The 21,255-nt window shown below is 43.8% G+C and overlaps 1 long non-coding RNA gene across 1 annotated transcript in view; it reads left to right on the top strand.

The window, feature by feature from the left end:
- Positions 1 to 20,831, top strand: part of LOC120716543 — a 28,387-nt gene extending 7,556 nt beyond the window's left edge. The window contains exon 2 of the long non-coding RNA XR_005691974.1: positions 11,280 to 20,831. This is a non-coding gene — a long non-coding RNA (uncharacterized LOC120716543). The remainder of the gene's footprint in view (positions 1 to 11,279) is intronic.
- The last annotated feature ends 424 nt before the right edge of the window (positions 20,832 to 21,255 follow it).

Here is a 21,255-nt window from a genome sequence, read left to right as displayed (position 1 = left end):
GGAGTGGCCCGAGCGAGCCCCAGGCTCCAGGCCCCGATAAGCGGCCGCCAAGGAGTGAGCCGGTGTGTACCCAGACGCCCACCCCCAGACACAAAGAACCACCAACGCACCGACACCTGAGGGAGTCCGCCACTGGCAGGGGAAGTGGTGGTGGGTGGAGATAGGCCTCCAAACCTTGGAGGGCCTGAGATGTCCTCAGAGAGGTGGCGTCTGATACCCAACCTGACATATAGACACAGATATACAGGCACACACAGACACAAACATCCATTCCCACCCTCATGCTCTCATAGGCACTTACTCCACACTCAACCAACATGGAGACAGACATAAAGAGACGCTGTACACACAATCACACTCCCCAAGCGTACTCTACAAACCGGGTCTAGGTACCCTTGCCCCTGGAGGGGGGAATTGCACCCAGACCCAGGTGGTGTTACCCTTTTCCCTGCGGTGGGGAGAGGCAGACCACCCCGACTCCGCAGCAGCAGGGAGGCCCCACACCCCAGACCGCAGTCGGACGGCCAACTCCTCCTCCTAGCCCCCCCGCTCCAGCAGGCCGCAGAGAATGGGGGTGGGAGAAGACTCCAAACCTCCCTCCACCCGCTCATTGTAGTGTTGATGCATATGTGTTCTAAGGTGCAATTAAATGATAATTGCACCACTTAATTAAATTAAGTGGTGATGTATTTCTGCACACATTACATGTGTGTATTACCAGATGCATTAGTGACATCATTTCTTAGATTACAGCTCTACATCTAAGAATTTTAGCTTTTCATTTCCCAAATGAATGAATGAAATGAATGAAATGCCCAGTGTCCTGCCAGGCTGGCAATACAGTGGAGAGACACTGAAAAATAAATTGGGAAAACCGAAATTCCACATCAAACATTCACTGTTTTACAACAGACAGTCACTTACACCATCAACTGTTGTCTGTAGAAAGTTTTGCATTACTGAGCAGTTGTCGACCTGATTAGTAGTTATGACTTGTTTAGAAAGTCCTGCATATAGGATGCATAATTTCAACGTTGCTTGGTGCAGTTATATTGTTACAAAAAGTCTTAAAAACGTTGATTTTCTTCCTTGACATGGTACATGGACATGTTTTTGAGGCAGAGCTGTCTCTTAGCTGTCTGTTGATTTTGAGCTTGCAGATGTCGATGTGATGAATTTTTTATCCATGTGGAATAAAACAGACAGAAAAATGAGGCCCAGTTCAAAGAGGCCTTTGAACAACCAGGTTTGGAGTTCAAAGATTCCAGCACTGCTCGCTCTGAACTTTCAGGGAAGCTGTATGCAGTTTTCCTTCGATTTATTTGTTTTATTTGTCAGCACTAGAGCTTTTTATTGGAATAACTATATTTTGGTATTTAGAATTTCATATCTTGCTATCTTTTAGGGTACACTGTAAGTTTCGGTTCCAGTCCTAGTTTTCTCCAGATGTGCTTCTCAGAGGTTCTTGGATCCATGTGATGTATCTCAGTGTTAATTCTGATGTGCTGTGTGGTGTTGATTACAAGCCAACTCTGTTTTTCACTGACCTTTGCTTATTTTCCTCCCAGTGCACATGACAAAAATAAAGACACCTGTATTTTCTATCCCTGTTCCTTGTGTACCTGTTGTCCCGCTGACATCCTCTCGTTATAACTGTAATGTTTTACTTTTTGTTATGTTTGCAGAGTTGATTGATGGTGCTGATGTATTAGTATGAAAGTCTGTTAGGAGGCTGTTTAATAACCCAGCACAAGCAATGACGCTCAGCAACGGTATTATTACGCTTCAGCAGCCTCAATTTCCCATAACGCTGTTGCCAGTGTTTGTGTCCGAACGTGTTTCTGTGTGTGTGACTGAGAAAGAGAGTGTAGTGTGTGTGTGTGTGTGTGTGTGTGTGTGTGTGTGTGTGTGTGTGTGTGTGTGTGTGTGTGCGTGTGTGTGTGGTCTACATGAGAGACCAATCACAGACATTTGATTTTCTGCTATAACTCCGGTGTTTACATACATAACATCATCAGCTGACTGTATCACTCCCCCAGCATGGTTGCTATCGAATAAACCTGGCAAACATTAGGCTGTGAAGATGAAGGCACAAACCATGACAGAAATAACTGTTGATGATGATGATGATGATGAAATGACTTCTGCCCTCGCTTAGCCTTTGAATACAGTGCCAGTCAGTTTTAATGTTGTTGCAGAGATATATATTTGAGCACTTAAGAGGCAAGAGGAGCACAAATGGCAACTGCACAGAGCCAGGTTATTGGATAGTATGGCTTTAGCAGTGCTATTAGGGCTTAATGTAGTGCTGGTCAAAGGGGGAGGGAGGGAATGGACGGAGCAGCTGATGGACAGCAAAGAGGTCAGTGGACGGGGGGGCTGATGAACACACATACTTTTTAGCTGCACAAAAGTTGAGTTTAAAAAAGAATTTATTGTTGATGTTGCGCTTGGCGAGCTTAGCGAACGCGTGCGGTGGATTTCCATCGCGCTGCACGCTCACATTCATGCATCATTGCAGTCAGTTTGGCTCTTCGTTACAGTGTGTTGCATCCATCTGTTGCTGTAATTAAAATACAGAAGAATATTACACATTGCTAATGTGGTGTCACTGACTGGCTGCCAGTGGAGCAGAGTTGTGCGTGCTGAATGTAGAGCTCGGTGGCAAATTAAAAAACTTGAACTCCCGACCCCGGCTCTGTTATTCTCGGTGGAGATTTTACTGAGAGATTTTCCTTCCACTTGTCTCTTTAGAGGGAAGGGTCACTGCAGAGTGATCCCACTCATACTATGATGCAACAGTTCAACTTTAATGGAAACAGGATGTTGGTGCCCTCGTTCAGATTTGTCCATCTTCAGCATCTCTGCTTTCCTGAGGGGTTTCTGCCTCCCTTTAACACCACTTACGCTAAACTCTGGGATTCTCCACATCGTCACACCTGAGTCTGACTCGTGTATCGGTGAGCTAATGCACTGGTGCCACGTGAAACCCCGATGCTGCTCATTTTACCTGTTGACTTCAGATGAACAGTTAACACTTGCTGCCAGGTGAAACCCTAGCACTGTTCGCCGCTAAGCCTCCGGGCCTCAGCGCAGTGACCAAACATGGCCACCGAGTTTCTAGCCACATGTATTATTCACCAGAGAAAGCTGGGTGTAGCTAAGCCATGGCCCGCAAACCTCTGACTCATATTACACAGAGGCGAGGGAGGTTCTCCCACTCTGTCTTCAGGTCTTATTTTTATTTATTTATTTTTATTTTTTATCAGAGCTGACAGTAAATTTTTTCAAATAAGATTTCTTCTTTATTAAGACTCTCAGGATACTGGAAGAGTACGAGAGGCAGGTGAGGGGGAATCTGAAGGATCGAAGGTCAGCCGGGGTGACTAATGAAGAAACATAAATACTGTGAGACATTATCTTTGTGTGACCAGTCAAGAATTTGAAGAATTACCTGGTGAACACTAGAGAAACCAAAGGAGGCTTTCTTTTGTTCCCAACCAACTAATTGATTGGCTGCACGGTGGGTAGACGGGGCGCTCTATCTGCAATCATTTCCAGGCAAAATGCTTCATAAACAGATGTAAAAATCTTATATTTGCAGCATATTAAATCATTTTTACCTTCTTATAGTGAATGAAATCATAAGATTGTGGGTCATTTTTCCGTAGGTTATTAGGCATGTTGGCAGATGCTGCTGTTTACATTCAAAGCTTCAAATGTTCGTGTACTAATTTCCACGACGTGGGCATTTCCACAACGCGTCTTCTCCTCAGTTCTTACAGGAAGGATGAGTCCCGGCTACACTGGGCTGAAAACAGTGGAAGTGAATAACTTCAGGATCAGGAGCATTTATCTGAGCAGACGTCACCAGGGTTACAGGCCACGTCGGGTGGAAAGGTGTCAGTGTTTCGTGTGATTTTTTTGTGGTTTATACAGTCGAGCCACACCTACAGATTCCTGGGTTAAGAAACGCAAACCCACAAAGGGTCACAGACTGGCGCACTCGTAGTGTCCTGCCCAAAGCAGTTAACCTGTGAGAGACACAGAAATCCTGCTATTCCTGCCCCATTACTCAGGATATTTAAAATATCATAGTCAAAATCTGAAGTGTATTGACTGCTAGCACTTAATATGCCACACTGAAGTTTCCAAATCTTCCCAAACTTTTGAACACACCCGAGGAGCTTCAGGTTTTTCGAGCTGAATATGGTGGTTCTGCCTTTTGGAGCTGCTGCTTCTTTCTTTCACCTGCATTCAAGGCACAGCTCCTTTAATATTTTTATTTACTGTATGAGTGCTGGGTTAAAGAAACTATGGGGTGTCAGTGAAAAGCATCACATTTAATTTGTGATTGCTGTGACTCAGGAGGTCGGGCACGTCATCTCCTAAAGGACTGGAAACAGAAGGTTGGTGGTTTGATCCCTGGCTTCTCCAGTCTGCCTGCCAGCGTGTCTCTGGGTGAACTAGACAGGAAAGCATTCAGATGTAGAAACGTACTCGTGTGAATGAGACAAGCTTTGAGTGCCGTTTAAAGGAAACTGTTAGAGAAACCTCTAAAACACTTTTGTGGTCCTTTGAAAATGTATTTCAGAAAGCAGCATGATTATGGGAAGGTCCGAATCAAAGCTTAATCAGAACCATTTCATCTGGTATGTGATGGAATCAGGACAACTGGTCAGGTGGTTCTTTGAATCAGAAAGAACCACTATAGACCTGATATATGAACGTGAAGACATTATATCTTTACTGACTTTGCGTCACATTAAGTCATTCTTTTTTACTGGTTTAGTTTTAACAAGCTAAGCTCAAAATATATTTGAAAACCATATTTCAGTGTAAACATTTGACAGTGCTCCTTATGTGACTGGCAGCTGACCAACTGTGATATAATATAACATCACTGAAACTGGGTTATTGCAAAACCTCGACCATTTCACTTTCAAACCTTTTCTGGTCAGTGTTGTCTGTGACTGTCCTGCACGCTTCCTGAGTCCTGTTGAAGAACACATGAGAGAAAAGGTAGAGTTGGAAAAAGCTAACAGCTGTTCAAGTCTTGTCTTCCCCCTGTACATGTCAAAAGGAGAGAAAAGGAGAGAAACAGAGGCGGAGCCAGACATTTGAAACACCCGGGGCTTAGCCCTAAAGGGTAGTATGCATGTGGGATTTTTTTTTTTTTTTTTTGGGGGGGGGGTTAGAAATGACTGAAAGATTAATAGGCTCTGTTTTGAGTTTTGTTCAAAAAAGAATGACTTCATATAGGGAAAAATATATATCACATGTGCAGGACATCTTAAACTAGTTTTTTAATTAAGCAGCAAGGCAGAACAAAATCAGGCCTGTATCAAGACACGAGGACTAAACCCCAATTCAACCAGACCCAGAACTGATCCAGAATTAAAACAGGACTACAACAGTTCAAAATCAGGACTACTTGGGATTTAACCAAGACAGAACCAGAATCAGAACTAGATGATAGTAGCACTAAAAATCATCATAGACCTGCACTACACTTATTTTTTAATTCTACCAAAGTACATTATTTAGATTGAGAAAAGTTTATATAATTATTCAGCCTTGTTGTGCAAACAAGCCTGAATAACTTAATAAATATAGAATTTGAAAAATAACAAACCTAAAAAGAAACACTAGGTACGAGATACATGAGGACCTATGATACGGTGATACTTTTGGTAAACAACCATTTGACTAACATGTGTGTCTCACCTGCTCTTGTTCATCTCTGTTCTGTCCTCATTCTCCATCTCCCTCTCTGTTCCTCTCTCTCCCTCTCTGCTCCTCTCTCTCTGCTCCTCTCTCTCTCCCTCTCTGTGCTGACAATCATCAAATATACAGATATTTACAAACTCTTCAGATAAAAACACTTTTTTAATTGTAACATCAAATCAGACTAAATTTTTATTTTTTTAGATTGATAAATATAAAAAACATATTTGTTAACTTTAAGAGTAAAGAGAGAAACTATCTGTGTTTCTTAATTGTAAATGGCACCAAATTGTATTCAAATTGAGCCACACTTATGGAGCTCCACAGTTCTTTTCCTGGTGTTTTGGTTGACATCTCTTGATGTTCCCATGTCACAGAAACAGGCTCTGTGTTTTGCCTTATATGCATCCACAGCTGTGCCACCAATTTACTCACATGGACTCTACTAACCTATCAGAAGCTTCTTCAGCTCAGAATGGAATCGTCTGGAGTTTCTTATTAATTAACAAACTTAGTGTATATGTACTCCTAAATTTGATGAAAGTGATAAAAAACAGAAAGCTCTGTCTCTCTGTATTCTGACATTTAACTAATTCAAAAGATATTTCAATATTTATCTAAAACAAAAGTTTACTCTAAATTGATGTTGTACAGTAAAAATGTTTCATGTTTTCTCCCTAAAGTGTAAATATCTGGTTACAAATGTGAATATCCTGCTGTGTACTGAAATCCCTCTTGGGCTACGTCCACACGTACACGTGTATTTTTGAAAATGGAGATTTTCCGTTTTAAAAAATAATCTCGTCCACACGTAAAGGCAGAAATGAAGGAAAACGCTGCTAGGAACATGCCAAAGCATGGTGGCGCTAGATTCCTAACCGTGCAGAAATGTTGGCCAATCAGAAGTCTAGAAGCCTTGGCGGGAAAAAGTAAACAAAGCTGGGGCATAGAAGCAGAACCGAGTCATATGTGTGGACATAGCCTTGTTTTGCATAGAAATATACTGAACAACATACAAAGCATAATATATAAAATAACATTTACCTGAGTTTTTTCTTTGAAAGAAGCCTCTAATGTCCATTCTTATATTTCAGTACATAACTGAAACCGATTTAGTCGGGGAGGGTAAGAACTGAAAATATGAAATAAACACACGTAAGCTAAGACTCTCTAAAAGAAAACAGCGTTTGTTCGGCTTTTCATTTCGCCTTTTGTTGATTCCCTTGAAGAGCAAGTAACGTAATATTGGTCAAGTGATCAGTTTGATATCAATCTTTCGTGATGCACCGTCATATTTACATTATTTGTACGGTATGAATGATTTGCTTTGGTACCTGGTCAAACTTAAGCTCTCCTTAGTATGGCTGGCTCCGTCTCTCCAACAGCGCACACAGGCAGCAGCTGCCCCGCCCCCTCGCTCAGTCGCTTAGTGCCTGAGCTCGGATCATACCAATATCAGGGGGGATTCACGCACAGTCGTAAATTCCCACAGTGTGCACTATGTGCTTCGAGTATTGTGTGTACTTTTGGTTTTATACAGTTGTCAGCCAGGCATCTAACTATGAAAAAATTACACTCCAAAAGACCCCGGGCTTCTGACAAAACAACCCGGGCTTAAGCCCAGTAAGCCACCCCCACGCTCCGCCCCTGGAGAGAAATATGACCTAAGATATCTTCTAATCTTTAAAGAGAGAACATCGAAGGGAGAAAGAAGGGACGGAGAAGCAAAGAAAATGGAAAAAGGAGGGTTAGACGCTAAACTGTGAGTACCACCTGAGGGAGTCAGAAGAAGGCAGCAGGAGAGCATCGATAACAGGACAAAAAGAGCAAATCCATTAAGCAGGAACCCCGTCCCCCTCCTCCTAAGCTGCAGAGTCACTTTTAAGCTTCTCCCCATAATACCACAATATTATAAATGCATCTCAAACTGTATGATGTGTGAATTATTAGAATCCAAGACATTTGTGGCCTAAATTAGTAAATTAGTAAATTAGCGTGGAGGTTAGCACTGTGGCCACACCCACAATCATTTGGGCGAGGCCTCTCTGTGTGGACTTCTCCCTGTGGCTGGTCCTCCCTGGGTCCTTCCTCTCACAGTGCAAAGACATGCAGGTTAATCGGTGGTCCATTAGTGTGAATGGTTTTCTGTCTCTCTGCGTTAGCCCTGTGGCTTGTTCGGAGTATACTTTGCCTATGGCAGCTGGGAAAGGCTCCAGTCCCCCCAAGACCTGGAATTGGATAAGCGGAAGAAAATGGATGGCAGAATATTTCATTTTCTGGCATTGCAGCCATTGTCTAGTTCTTTATGCCAGGCTCAAATACTGCTGAATATATCCCGATGTAACTGTACTGTGGGGATCATGAACAGCCATTCATTGCTACAGAAAATGAATCCCATTATTTCTGGTTTTGTCCCAAAGCGTCTCATACAATTTGTACATTTATACATGTTACATTACTGTTTAGTGCTAATATGCATTGAACCTAAATAAAGGTGATTACTGTGGTAAACACGATCCCTGTATGTAGGTGTCGATGGGGTATAAATGAAAATAGACACCCAACGTTGGCGTCACTGAGCCTTGAGTCTTTTAAAGCTCTGGATCTTCCAGCATATATTGACCTGCTTGAATATTTGATGGCCTTGCATGGACAGTTAATTGGGTTGACATTTGATTATTCTGAAGGCCGTAGCAAATGATTCACATCACTTCCATAACTGAGTGAGCCACAGGGTGATGCCCCCACCCGCTGAATGGAATTTTAAGGATAGAAAGGTTTCACAAAAGGATGAAGGCGATCAGTAACACTGATTCATTTGTAGCAGCTCTTCCTTCTTAGGAGACAAACCAAAAGCAACAAGGACAGCAGAACCATCTTGTCTGTGTGCGGCAGGCAGGAAGCTAGGACACAAACTTAAACTCAAAAACCTCAGCTTTATGAGACAAAACAGGAACTGGAATACAAAAACACTAGAAGTCATATACAAAGAAATCAAAGAATAACAACAATAATACACAAAACACTGGGTCACCGACCCAGGACTGTGACAGGAACTTTAAAAATGAAGGCCGATTAAGTCCTGATGAACTTAAAAGTTGAAGCTTATCAGAACATGTCAAGTGTACGTTTCGACTAAAATAAAAGTCAAATGTTTAATCATTAAAATCACAGATATTTAGAATGTCGAGTTTTCAGTCATGTAGGGACGAGTACCACAGCAAACTCAATGTCTTCTTTAATTAATCAACATCCAGGAAACTTCCACAGAGTCACTTTGAGTGACTTTCACAGGTCGGTAATGAAGTGGGTCGTTGTCGTGGGTTACTGTAACCAGGGCCGCTGCATCATCTCACACCTGGCTCAGACTCGTCCTCTCAAACTAATCCACTAACTTACAGGATGACAAATCATCTCTTCAGCTCATCATCTTCATCAGAAGGTTGGTTTATGCTAATGGTGACCCAGAAGATTCAGCAAATCGTCACAATACTTTTATGTCTTCAGCAACTGTTGGTGTGTTATGATTGAAAGCTGTTCATTATTTTGGTTACAACTCTGTGTGTTTGCAGTTGTTTTGAGAATAAACTGCATATTGGTGAAAACAGCTGGTGTGGTTCCAGACAGTAGTCTGTTCTGAGGCTGAGATGGTTTGGACGTGCAGAGGAGGGACGGTGGGCAAAAGATGTTGAACACCGAGCTGAGAGGCAGGAGGAAGGGAAGCAAAATATTCTGAAAAAGTGGGGTCATGTTTGAGGTTGATGATAAATCTCTGACCGCTGTCAACGTTTCAAACCTCCGCCAAAGGTTTTGCTGACTCACCTGCACCGGGAGATAATATTCAAAATAGTTAATCAGCCGAAGTAACTCAAATGGAAGCACATTAGATGAACTTAAGCCAGGACTGTTTTTAAAACATGGAGTTTACATGACATCATTTATTTAAGTGCTTTGAGCGTCTGGGCTTAGACTGTGGGGTCAAGTGTGTTCGCCTCATTCCTGTAACTGCGAGTCCCGCTATGTCGAAGCCACGCTCACAGAGCAGCGTGACTGTCGAGCTGGCGTTTAAATCCCTCTGCTACTCTCACTGTACGCTGCCAACAGCACAAGCAACAATGAATACATTAAGAGTGAAAGGACCACATTAGACCCATAACTGTCTTTGATCCATTGCTAATGATGGAGCTTAAATGACTGTCAGCTGGCACACGACATGAAGTGAGATTTGGAGACATTCATTGTCTGCTGCTCTGTTTATTTGCTCTGCCAGCAAAATGAGAAATGGACCGATGGCCTTATGTATCGATCGGCATCTCACAGCTTTGATGCACAACAAAGACCCACTGACGTATATAACATTAGCCCTTATGCTTACCCACCGTGTCCTCCCGAGAGCTGTGTCATAACCCGTGATGAATGAAGCTGTGCAGACTCTCTGATGCATCTCCGCTGTGGGCCAGAAGCAGCTGGCACAGGTCCGTGTGCTCAATAGAAAATGAAAGCAGACAGGCATATCTCCATGGAGTGAAAAAGCCCTCGTGGTTTATTATCAGCAGTAAAGAACTTTTCACTGAAGAGCTTTGCTGAAGTTGATGTGAGGATTCTTGTTATCTGTGGAAGTTAAATGTGCCGAATGCACAACTTCCTGTAAAGGGTTCAGTCCACACAGATTCACACGATGGAACGAAGTCAACACACAAACAAAGAAACGTGTATGACGATGGTGAAAAAAGTATTTGCTGTACAAAATGCAGGTTTCATTTATTAAGGGAAAAACTATCCAAACCTAAAACCTAACGAGAAATGCAAATGTTGCGTTTTGAGGAGAAAGTTATTTTGAGTGAAGAAAAGTTTGATTTGAGTGAACAAAATTCAGTGTTTGCTATTATCCACACACACACAATAACTCTCGCTCAGCTCTCTGCTGTGTGCTCACAGACATCTGCAGACCTGCTCTCAGTGTGTCACAACATGTCGTGCACGCTCAGCTCTCTGTACACCGCTATAATGTGCCACAAAACCAACCAATCACAGAATCGCATGCAAAAATTGGCTGTTTTGGGGTCCAATCAGCTCGTTAGCTACTGCATCCTGCAAACACGATCCAAAATGTAGGTAAATCCAGTGGAGAGGTTTGGTTTACACTAGACTGACACCAACAATGGTCTTAAGAAATTATGTATTTTAAAATAAAATAACACACTAACCGAAAATGGGTTTAGCTACACTTTGGACAGTGTTTGCAGAATGCAGTAGCTAACGAGCTTTAATAAATGAAACGATCATTTTGCATTTACTTTGGTTTTCTGCTGCTAATATTTGTTTGAAGAAACGTGTGAAAACGAAAAGAAATCAGGAAATCGTTTTTCACAGCGCTGCATGCTGCTGGTCAGCTGAACAGAGTCATGGTTGCTGTTGTACTGCTGGGTGTTAAAACATCACGAATAATTAGATCTGTTCTTGTCTCCTCACAGCAGCCTGAATCCTCTCAGTGCTGCGGTTTGTGTCCTCTGTTCTAATCACACCTACAGTACCTTGATAAACACACACAGCTGTGTGTGTGTGTGTGTGTGTGTGTGTGTGTGTGTGTGTGTGTGTGTGTGTGTGTGTGTGTGTGTGTGTGTGTGTGCGTGTGTGTGTATTTTCCAGTGCAGCAAACTAAAGCCATGTGGAAGTGTAACATCACTTAATTAGTCAACACATAGACTGTTTCTCTCTCTCTGAAGTGTTTCAGACACACAACTTCAGCCTCTGTAATTAGGCATTTTTGTCCTACACACACACACACACACACACACACACACACACACACACACACACACACACCCTCCTCACTTGGTCTATCTCCCGTTGCTTATTAGCTCGTCTTCATTCAGCTCATGAAACAATTCGAGGCTGTTTTCATTATCAGGTAGTCTCTATGTGATTTTGAGATATTTCATTATGAAACGTTGAAGTCATGTTTATGAACCACTGGATTGCTAAATGAGTGCTAGCCTTATATCTTTCAGTGGTCTGCTTTAGTGTCTGCTCCTCTGTAATCCTCTCTTATCTGTTTTCAGATGGTTTTTTCTGCTTCCTATTTTCTTAAATATATAAAGTTCCTTGAAGTTCTCTTATATTAAATCTGCTAAATGCTTTTTTGTGAACACTGGGGATTAAACACACATTTAAAAAATGACTTTAATTTAAATGAAATGTTTGTTAGGTCACAGTTGAGTGTGAAGACCTCGGTCCACAGATTAAAGGACGGGCAGAACGGGACGTTTCTTACTGCTGCAGTTGTAACGCGTTACTGCCCATCTCTGTTCAGCATACACTCAGATCACTGTTGCAACCCGAGTGATGGAAAAAGGCCAGTTATTGTCTGACTTGTTTGTTTTGCTTCCCACAGGATTGGGTGACTCTTGCGGTCACCAGTAATGACAGGAGTGAGCTGAAACCACACTGTTTACCACACTCGGGTCTTGTTCAGTCTTTTGTAACCAGTTTATTGTGATGTGGGCTTAAATGCTTCTTTCCACGTGAATATAATCGAATGTGTCTTTGTTAACAATCCCTCCCTCTTGTTTTCCTTTCTCTCCCTACATTCACAAACAGAAGCTTTTCTGCATTTCAACTAAATAAGAATTCGTTTGATTAAAATAAAATGTCTTCTTAATGAGGCTCCATTTAGGAAAATAATGCGACTGCTTCTCCATTTTCTTATGTCATTGAGACAAATCGTTTTTCTTCTCCGTCTGTAAAAGATTTGGCCGGACTTTTGGAAAACAGCATCCTCGCTCGCTCTCCCTCCCTCCATGCTTACTCTCCCTCCATCTGTCAGTCACACTCTGTCACCTGGTCACTCCTTAATCTATTTGAAACTTCAACACAAACACACACATGCTCTCACAGGAAATTATACACTCGCTGGCTACGTGTCACTGAGCCTGAGTTGAGAGTAATGATGTTTATTTTGTCTCTCACACTCCACACTGGGAATGAACACACAGTCGCTGCCCTGTCCCCCACGGTAGCTGCCAAACAGCTGAACGTGGTCCTAGAGCAGCAGTTACAGCACCGGGTCTACGGGATGAGTTGGCACTCTGGTGTTGCTTTGCACCTGTAGATACAGGGATATGATAGCGTTTCACTCAGTGCGCCCCACGATTCAGTAGCTTGTAGAGCTGCCTTTAGCTACAATAACTTGAAGTAAGTAAGCATTGTGGTGCTGTGGCTACACATGAAATATTGGGTTCAAACCTTCCAGGGATGGCTGTGAAAAGTACAGCAGGTTAACTAATGCAAAGGTTGGTTTGGTCTTCGTCTTTGGCAGGATACCGAACCCCAAGTTGCTCCCAGTCCTTGTGTGAATGTAAGTGCTCTCAGCGCTCATGTAGAGCAGAGCAGCTCTCTGTAAGCACCGGTCCATTTACCAGGTTTGCTTCGGAGGTCCTCTGAAGTCAACCCTCCAAAGCTGTTTGTCAAAGTGTAAGTTAGGATTTACAGTATGACTGGAAATATTATGCATGCATTTTTTTGACTAGTACGCTCAGTAAGTCTGAAAGGAAATCACATTCAATTTAAAGGTCATGAGCACTAATATGCATAATTTATGGACAGAATCTTGATATCTTCTTTGTGATTGTGTAAGACTATTTATCATCAAAGATATTCATGACAATTCATACAAAAGTCCTTCAAGACTTGAGATAATGTTCGGTATATATTCATGAGGCTTGTTTTTCATGGACCCTTTTTTAGCTTCTATAGTTTGCAGCACATTTCCTGTGGCTCTTACATGGAACCGAAGACTCCATGTTTGTGTGAGCGTCCATATGCATCCTTCCCAGCTGTTGAGACCACGTCTGGGGGGGTTTGTGCTAATCCGGCTCTCACGAGTGTACACGATCACACTCATGCAGTGAACATACTGGTACCTGAGGAACACTTGTGCATGCCTACATAGAAAAACCTCACACGTGTTTCATGTTGGCCGAACAGGATCAGTATGTAATAGGACAACACGAGTCTTTGGTTCCACACTTTAATCTGGTGCATTCACTACATGCGGCGTGAAACACGTGCATCCAGGACGCGTCAGAGTAGATCACAGGACTCATTCCTGTGTTAGCTGTGGTCGTGTCTTGGTTTAACGGTCGTAGCCTACAGCAGCGTGAAAGCTTCCCAACCTTTTCCTCCTTCTCACTGATCCTTTTTCATTGTTGTGTGTGCAGCCCTTAAGAGCGAAAAGGTGTGAAAGCAGAGAAAGCCAAGGAGCGAGGCACCTTTAACTTTCTACGAGGAAGACCGAGGCTAATGATCGGTGCGGCGGCGTGTGGCGTCCTAGCAAAAACGGATTTATAATCCATCTTGGTTTGAGGGTGCTAATTTAACCGAAGACAGAGACGGAGAACGGGACCGGCAGGCTTGGAACAGGCGCACTCTGTCACTGCTGACCTTGCTGTGGCCTTGTGGGTTTAAGTGTTATGATGAGGCCCCATGCTGAGATAGAGGTAATGACATTAGGATCAGGGCACCTGAGACCCCCGTGTACTCTGGGGTGTGATAACAGCGTGCACATTCACGCTGACGCGACTCTCACTTCAGATGCACCTGACATGAGAGTGAATGGAAAGGAAACGTGTTTTGTATGCTGCCAGTCCCAGATGATATCCCTCCAGACGCATCACACTGACGCCCTCCACATCCTCGCAGAGCTGCCATTTATCTAACTGTAGCAGATTGTCAGCCAGCATCTGCTAATGGCAGGCCTGGTTATAATTAGGAAGGCCATTAATACTCCTATATTATTCAATTGATATGAATTTATCTGTCATTCTCTGCTCTCTCGTTTGCCGTCTTCTTCTCTGCCTGTTACGCCCGGCTTCATCTTTGTGCACACTTTGTCGTTTGCATGTTGGGCACATGTCCGCTGTCTGCTCAGCATCCAATGGGGATGCAGTGTTTGGGCATGACAGCAAACAGATGTGAGTGTGGGACGCTGTGGTTGCTGCTACAGAAGAAAAGGCTTGTTTGCACAACCCTGCCTGCATGAATAAAGTCTGTGTCGTTCTGAGCTCAGTGAGAGTAGCGCCTCTACCTTTTCATGCTGCCCTCCTCACTTTTTCTCTTTTTACCCTTTATGCAGATTTTGTCTTCTGTTCGGGTCCCTGCCTCTTTCGGATGCTTTTATCTCACCTTCTCTTCTTTATCTGTTTAGCTGTGGTGTGCCTGCAGCCCTTCTTACAAACCGATTTTTCTTCTTCCTTCCTCTGCTGCTCTCTCTCTCGGTTTGCTTTTTAATTCCTCCTTCCTGACACTCTCTTCTTCCCTAACTTATATTTTTCTTCCTTGTCACAATTTTTTGTGTCTTCCTCACCCTGCTTCCATCTCCTAATGGAAACCACCGACTGTCTTTAATTAGTTAGAAATTGTTGTCAGGAACAAAAAGTAAATGCATGCAGTTCTTTCACATAACGACTAAAACAACTTTAACATGTATACGCAGAACTGTGTGTCCAAAATAATGACTGGAATTTCAGGAGCAGGACCACCTCTCCAAACACGCTCCTGCCAGTTCTCATCTACAGAGGTTCCCCCAGTTCTACAAGCTGTTCCTTCTCGTTTACGTGCCCCACCCTCTGTCCCTCCCCTTTTCAACTCTTTAACTTCTTCACATCTGCCAGGCCCGGGAGCCTCTTCGAGGCCACAAACCGCAGCTCAGTTCATGTCCAAGCATCACCTTTACCCACTAAAACGCTGTCAAACCTAAAATAAGGACGAGCGAGTGAAATGTATATTACAAGTGATCTGTGGTGAGTGGATCTCCACACTGATGCTCAGGCAGACAGGAGCCTTTCCCAGCTGTGAGGCGGGGTAATCAGATTAAAGTGACAGAGAACTACTCACACAGAGACGTGGAAACCAGGAACATCAGGGAAGCAACACAAACTGTCAGATTTTACTGGTGCAGGACTCGAGTGCAGGACTTTTATTTACAGCAGACACCAGGTGAGATATACACATACATACAGTGACAGGTGGACACGAGCTCCGGGGAATCCAAGAGAAGGTCCCGGGCGGGGAAACGTCCACACTCCTCGTCACATAGCACTCCACAAAATCTAATCCATGAGAGGGGCTCACTCACGCTCACACTCATCCAAACGAGGTCCACAGGGACGGGCAGCAGGCAGGGGTCCAGGGAGGTCTGTACAAAAGAGATAATGCAACGTTTGAAAAGAGCACGAGGTAACACAGGCGAGCCACGCTCCGCCGAGATCTTAAATAGGCCAGAGGTGATCACTGGTCATGAGAAGCAGGTGAGTAACACAGGTGAGGACAGAGGCGGGAACCAGAGCCTGACTCCGCCCTCGCGATGAGGAACATCCAGAGAAGCTAGAGGCCACGACACTAAGGTTAAAATGGAAATCTAAGATCCAACATGAGAAGTGTGCCACTGGTTGTTATTTTGAATTACTCACAAAAATGCACAGGTTCATTTTGAAAGCCATGAATGTCTAAAATACGGAAGTTCAGGCACACAAAGTTTAACCAAAGTTAAATTAACATGCAGGTGGGGTGTGGATTAACTCTCTGACAGGCCGTTCTCATTGAGATTTCCACTTTGAAGCCGCCTGTACTCAATCAAAGCCATCGCTGGCAGAAAGGTCACGGGGAAAGGGCGTGTCGACAGAAGCGCTGGATGATGTGCCAATCCAGTGGATAAAATTCACTCTGCCTGCTTGGTGCACAGTGAGTCCCAGATTGTGTAGTAGTAATCAGGACAGGTTTAATTCACGGCTGCAGCATAGGTAATGATCTTATCTGATGTGTCTTAGAAAAGGAAATGAGATTACATTGTGGGCCGTGCGATAAGGCCTCGTTCAGAGCGGCTTAATCTCACCGTTCTGCTCAGAGGCATGCGGTGGGGCCTGCTCTGGCTCGGATGGATCCAACACACCAACACTTCTGAATCAGCATGAACCGGACTGATGATGTGTTAGATCAGATCCCAGAGTTTACACAGCTAAATCACCACACTTCCTACTATGTAGTAGATAAAACAAATAAAATGATTTAATGGAAAGAGAGTTTCCAAGCAGTTTAGAGGTAATATTCAGATGTTCATGTAATTGTTAAAATGTTTGTCTTAATCTTTGTTTTTGAGAGGAAAAACATTCTGTGTTTCATTTTAGAAACTGAGATTTTTATTAGTAGAAATAATTTCTTATCTGCACCACAGACTATATTAAAGGCTAAGCAGCCCCTTTCTGAGCACTGCTAATGGTTCACGTACAGTTGTCACAGATTAATGAGCTGAATCCTTACAGATGACGTCATAATCAGCCTTGCTATAACATTTTAAGTTTCAAAGAGATTCAATTCAAAGAGCCACGAGGTGCAGACCGAATCTAGCAAAAGCAGCAAGAGAAAGATCTGAGTGTGGAAGTGGGTCCTCTGGTGACAGAGACTCTGCTGACGCTTGGAGAAAGAGGCAGACGACCCAAAGACTTGAGTCCCACTGAAAATCTGTTCAACTGAAGACCAAGAAGAGCTGTGGTTGCTAAGGAGACGTATGCGAGGTGTGTTGAAAACGATGTTTGTGTTAAATATTCAGTTAATTGAGTGTCATTAGACACTATGCTGATTGATAGCATTGGGCTTGCGTTTAATATGGCTGCCACCAGAGCCCCATAAACACCAGCTTAATTAATAGGTAGCAGAGCCGCTCCATTCATTGTCGATGGCAGCTTTGTATAGATCTCTCTGTAATGGGCCGACACTGAAGAACAGGAGATGGTCGAGAACTCGCACTGATCCATCGCCAGCTCTGGAGGGACTTCCTCCATCCTGCTTCCATACTCGTCTGCGTCTGACTCGACACGTACTGTGATGTGCACACGGCTACGTCCGTATCCACACGTGCACACAGGCTGCCAGACCAGGATGACAAAAGCCCCCCAGCCCGTCCATCTGTGAGCTATCAGTCGCCTGCTGTGGTGTTCATACCTCTGTAATAACCACGAGCCTATGACCGGCTCTAAACGTGGCCCTTTCTAATCCATGGATATCAAATCTATCAACAACAGGCACCTGCGTGCATCCTGAGTGTGTGCTGCATAAATAACAGATGACACAGTGGCAGTGTGGATATATGTAGTTACAACAAGTCTTTTACTTCAGTAGTTAGAGAGTTTCGTCATTGTCATCAGGTTTTAAAGCCCTCCCCTTTCTAATTGATGGCCTGTCCAGCTGTTGTGATGTTTGCTGCATTAGATTTAATAAGGTCCAAAGGGAACAACGGCCAAGACTGAAACGAGGGCAGAAAACTGCTCTGTAGAAAGGAGACGTGCTGTAAACAGTTGGTTTGGTGTGTTTGTTAGTGTTTGACAGTTCTGTGGGCGTAAATAAGCAGTCTCGCACTCTCAATATTATTATTTTACAGCTGAAACTTTTCTTTTCTCTGCGGTTTTGCATGCTTGGCTCTAACAGTTGGGTTTGAGGTTGCATTGCTCCATCTCTTATCTTGAATGCAGTCCCATCTATCCTGGCTGTCTCTCTGACACCATGTTAATTGTACCAAAGCAGCACGAGTCACTCCCTCCTGAGCACATCGTGAGATTTATTTAATGCTAAATTGCTTCCAGGCCAGCCACGTGTACAAGCTGAAATTCATCTGAACATGCTTTGTTGTGTAAAGACGTCCCTGCTGCCCTGCCTTAGAGAGCAGTGTGTAACAGGGAGGGTCAGAGTACCCTGGTCAGTCGGCACATGTTATGGAGCTGCTGGTACTTTAGTGAAGCCAAGAGGAGCTGTTTAGTTACACAACTGAAACTGCTGTTAATCAGCTGTACGAGTCCTGATTCGGGCCCAGTTCCTGCTGGACACAGGTGCTGTGCACAGTCACAGAGGTGCAATAATCTTAATGAGGCATGAAGTTGTGTTTCTGCTACTTTTACCAGCAGCTACAATTTGGTTCTATATTTGGTGATTTTTGTGAGAAAGAAAAGCTGTTAATCACATTTTTACCACATAAATGTGTCATGTGGTATACATGCCACTGCACTTACTATTACAGTAAATATTAATTGTACACATATAATCCCTGTTAGCCAACACTCTCTTTCTGGCTTTCAGTTTTGACCCTTTGCTGTGCTGGTAATGAATAAAAGACACAAACAAGATATTTGAGATTAAGGTGATTTATATGGAAACACACACACTGATCTTTGTAATAAGTAAATAGTGTCAAATAAACAGTGTGAGGAAAATGAACAAACCTTTACGTATCTGAGCCACCGAGTTATTGTTCCCACACAAACCTTTTTAATGTACGCGTCACTTTGTTTGAATGTTCACGGGAAACAAAGTGCACACGACTGCCGCAAAGAACAAACAGATTCACTGTTGGATGGTAACATAGGAAATCCACGTCATGAATATAGATTATAAACATTATATTTAATTGGAGCAAACATTTGTGTCTCGGTGTAACATTAGACCGTGGAAACATAAACCACAAGCTGTTCCTCTGGCTGCAGATTTCTCTCTTCAATATGAGAAAAACCCCATTAAATGGGATTTCCTGAAACACTATATTTACAGGGAACGTTTTTTTCAAACCGCACATTCATTTTAATGCGCATCATGTGGGGGATAAAGCTGCAGATCAGCTTGTTGCAAGCCTGTAGAGACTCAGCGTGTTGCCCAGAATTGGAAAATAAAATCAAATGAGGCAGCTTAGCTAATTTTCAAACATGTGAAGAGAGCGTGCTGAGAAGGTGGAAGAAATACTGTAAGCACCTGAGGAATGAAGGAAATGAAGGAGAGAGAGGACGGCTGGAGGAACATTAGTGAATCAGTAAGTACTGAGGAATAATAAGGAGGACGTGCGGGCAGCTGTGAAGAGTGGAACGTGATTGGTCCCGATGACATAGCTGTGCAGGATTGGGCATGTCTTGGAGAGAGGGCGATGGACCTTTAACCAGAGAGTTTAACACAGTCTGAGGGATGGAGACAAAGGGTACTGAGCTGGTTTTCAAGAACAAAGTGCTAAAGTAACTACAAGGGGATAAAGGTGATGTAAAGAGATGCTGACGCTAAGTGAAGAGAAGAGGTGATGATCAGTGAGCAGCAGTACAATGTGCCTTCATGTCGAGGAAGGAAAGAGGAAGAGGGTGTTGATGGAGAGGTATAGAGAAGGTCAGCAGGAGAAACACATGATTATACTGCATGAGGAAGCTGGGAGTGGCTGTGAAGTATGTGAGCCTGGTGGAGGACACGTATGAGGACAGCGAGACAGTGGTGAGGTGTGTGGGAGGACTGACAGACTGGGATTACATCGGGATCTGCTCTAAGTGTAGGCAGCGGTGGAGTGGGTGGAGATAAGTGTCAGAGGTGATTTGTGACAGAAGGATAGCAGCAAGAGTGAACACGAAGGTTTACAAGATGATAGCGAGACCTGCTGCGATGTATGGTTTGGAGACAGGAGGCCGAGCTGCAGGAGGCAGAGTTGACAGTGTTGAGGCTTTTATTAGGAGGGACCAGGATTATAAATGAGTATATCAGCTCGAGCTGAGCGGTCTGGAGACAAAGTCAGAGATGGGCTGAGACAGGCTGAGATGGACAATGGATGTAGTGAAGAAGGATGTACAGAGGTTTGACAGAGGAGGATGCTAGGGGAAAGGGAGAGGTGAAGGCAACCCTAAAGGAGCAGGATCGAAGCTGCATAAGAAACTGTAGAGTTCTCCATCACTCTGAAGAGAAAAGATGACCTGGCTCTCACCTGGCTCCTGTTTTGCTACCTGTCGACTGGTCAGGTTGCAGTTGTGGCAGTTTTCACTACCATGTGAGTCTGTCTAGGACTCCAGCAGATGATGGCAGTTTATTTGTGATTTTCAAGAGCTCGCTGTGAGGTGTAGGGCTGCCCAACTCAAGGAGCTGAGAACCGGTCCATGTGCTGCTATGCTAAACTCAGCAAGGCAGCAGAACAGAACAGGATGGAATGAAGCTGCCTTTGATGAGAGAGCTGATGATTGGCCACAGCTGCTTTCAGTGAGGTAGCATGTGTCATTTGGATGACACAAGCTGGTTAGCTGGGACTGAACTTTCAGCAATGAATAAGTACGTACAGATACTTTTGCTATGTTAGCAACCATAGCATTATTATATTTATCATTACACTTAGACTCCCCCACCAAACGCAGCATCTAAACACCCCCAGAAACCCTGGGACAACTCTGGTAAGACTGCTCACGGGGTGCTCCAGCAAAACATCAAGAAGCAGATTGAAACCTGAAGTGTGCACCAGTACCACAGAAGTCCAACCCTGAGCCATGAACAGGGTTTGTTATACACAGTCAATCAGACCCCCAGTGGGGGTCGTCTGTGTGTGCTCAGTAGCTTCAACGTTTCCTCCTCAGATGTGATTGCCATCTGTCATCTAATCATCAGGGATGAGCTGTAGGCCCCACTAAGTCCCCAGCTATGTTTTATTATCCCACGGCTCTTATGTCCCACCCCATTAGCAGCTGATCGGCT

Source organism: Simochromis diagramma, unplaced genomic scaffold, assembly GCF_900408965.1.
Source record: "Simochromis diagramma unplaced genomic scaffold, fSimDia1.1 OVJJ01000474.1, whole genome shotgun sequence".
NCBI classification, from domain to species: domain Eukaryota; kingdom Metazoa; phylum Chordata; class Actinopteri; order Cichliformes; family Cichlidae; genus Simochromis; species Simochromis diagramma.
This window is presented reverse-complemented; position numbering and strand designations above follow the sequence as displayed.